Source organism: Rhincodon typus, chromosome 25 (assembly GCF_021869965.1).
Source record: "Rhincodon typus isolate 14 chromosome 25, sRhiTyp1.1, whole genome shotgun sequence".
NCBI lineage: Eukaryota > Metazoa > Chordata > Chondrichthyes > Orectolobiformes > Rhincodontidae > Rhincodon > Rhincodon typus.
Genome location: NC_063356.1, coordinates 42001853 through 42003993, shown reverse-complemented (window position 1 = coordinate 42003993; position 2141 = coordinate 42001853). Strand labels below are relative to the sequence as shown.

Genomic DNA, 2141 nt, shown 5'->3' with positions numbered 1-2141 from the left:
ACTCACTCTCCCACGTGCGCGCAAACGCACACACACTCTCTCCCACACACACACATACACACACACAGTCTCACTCACAGTCTCTCTCTCTCACACACACACTATCACACACACTACACACTCACACACAGTTTCTCTCTCTTTCACACACACACTCTCACACACACATTCTATCTCTCTCACACACACACATTCTATCTCTCTCTCTCTCACACACTCTCTCTCTCACACACACACAGTCTCTCTCTCTCACACACACACACACTCTCTCTCTCACACACACACTCTCTCTCTCACACACACACACACTCTCTCACACACACTCTCTCTCTCACACACACACACACACACTCTCTCTCTCACACACACACTCTCTCTCTCTCTCTCTCCCACACACACACACAAAATCTCTCTCTCTCTCACACACACACAAAATCTCTCTCTCTCTCACGCACACACACACTCTCTCTCTCTCCCACACACACACACAAAATCTCTCTCTCACGCACACACACACCCTGACAGTGAGAGAGTGAGAGGCGGAAACAGCAAGAAAGCAGTAGATGGTGATGCTGAGTTAAGTCGCTGACAGAAAGGAGAGGACAGTGAGTCAGACAGAGAGTCTGCACCAGGCTGTCTGCTACCACTGCACCCCCACCTGACCTGGTCTCTTCGCCACTGTTAGGACTGCCTAACAGGGTGAAGCAGGTAGGGAGAAGGTGTTCACATCAGTATGGAGAGCACCAGAGAGCAATTAGGACAGGGAAAAGCCAACGTATGCCCTTCACAAGCCCATTCCCGATTCCCTGGTTAATCTCCACCCTGATCCCGCTCTGTTCCATTCCCCATCCAACTCTGTCAAGGCGATAAGCAGGAATGTTCCTCAGTCAGTAGTATCTGAGTGAGAGGTACCGCCTCTCAGTGTCCAACCCCCACTCTCTCTGCCTTTGGACAAGTCCTGACTTGTCTGCACACCCGTTCAAAACAAACCATAGCCTCCATCAAAAATAGCTATGACTGACACAGCCACAGTATGACTCCAATATCAGCAGGGCAGGGGGCCTGAGATCATAGAATCCCCACAGTGTGGAAGCAGACCATTAGGCTCATCGAGTTCATATTGACTCTCTGAAGATCATGCCATCCAGACCAACCCACCCCATCCCTGTAAACCTGCATTTCCCATGGCCAATCCACCTAGCCTGCACATCTTTGGACTGTGGGAGGAAGCCGGAGTACCTGGAGGGAACCCACACAGACATGGGGAGAATGTGCAAACTTCACACAGACAGTCACCCAAGGGTAGAATTGAACCTGGGTCCCTAGTGCTGTGAGGCAGCAGTGCTAACCACTGAGCCACTGTGTAGACTTGGGGTTTTGGAGGGGACAGGGATGGGGGAGTGAGGGGAAGGGGTTATTGCTGTGAGGGAAGGGGGATGGGGTAGTGAGGGGAGCGATATGGTGGAGTGAGGGGAAGGGGATGGGGGAGTGGGGGAAAGGGGGTATTGGAGAAAGGGGAGGGGGATAATGGAGTGAGGGGAGGGAGAGGTGTTGGGGTGAGGGGAGGGGGTACAGTGAGATGTATGGAGATAATGGAGAGGTAGTTAAGCCCATGTCCAGCTGGGGAGTGTGAGTCATCACCAAACTCTAACTCTGCCTCAACATGTTCAGTGACCTCAGGACTAGACTGTTAGACTGGGCATGTTAGCCTGGGTCTGGGCATGTTGAGCTGAGTCTGGGCATGTTAGCCTGGGTCTGGGATTGTTGGACTGGGGATCTGGGCATGTTGGGCTGGGTCTGGGCATGTTGGGCTGGGGTCTGGGCATGTTAGCCTGGGTCTGGGCATGTTGGGCTCGGTCTGGGCATGTTGGGCTGGATCTGGGATTGTTGGGCTGGGGTCTGGGCATGTTAGCCTGGGTCTGGGATTGTTGGTCTGGGGTCTGGACATGTTGGGCTGGGGTCTGGGCATGTTAGCCTGGGTCTGGGCATATTGGGCTGGGTCTGGGCATGTTGGGCTGGGTCTGGGCATTGGGTCTGGGATTGTTGGTCTGGGGTTTGGGCATGTTAGCCTGGGTCTGGGCATGTTGGGCTGGATCTGGGATTGTTGGGCTGGGGTCTGGGCATGTTAGCCTGGGTCTGGG

General features: G+C 53.8%; 1 protein-coding gene across 1 annotated transcript in view; it reads right to left on the bottom strand.

Moving 5' to 3' along the window:
* The window catches only part of LOC125486080 (cyclin-dependent kinase inhibitor 1-like), an 11042-nt gene that overhangs the window by 7819 nt on the left and 1082 nt on the right, over positions 1–2141 (bottom strand). The gene's annotated exons all lie outside the window — the stretch shown is intronic.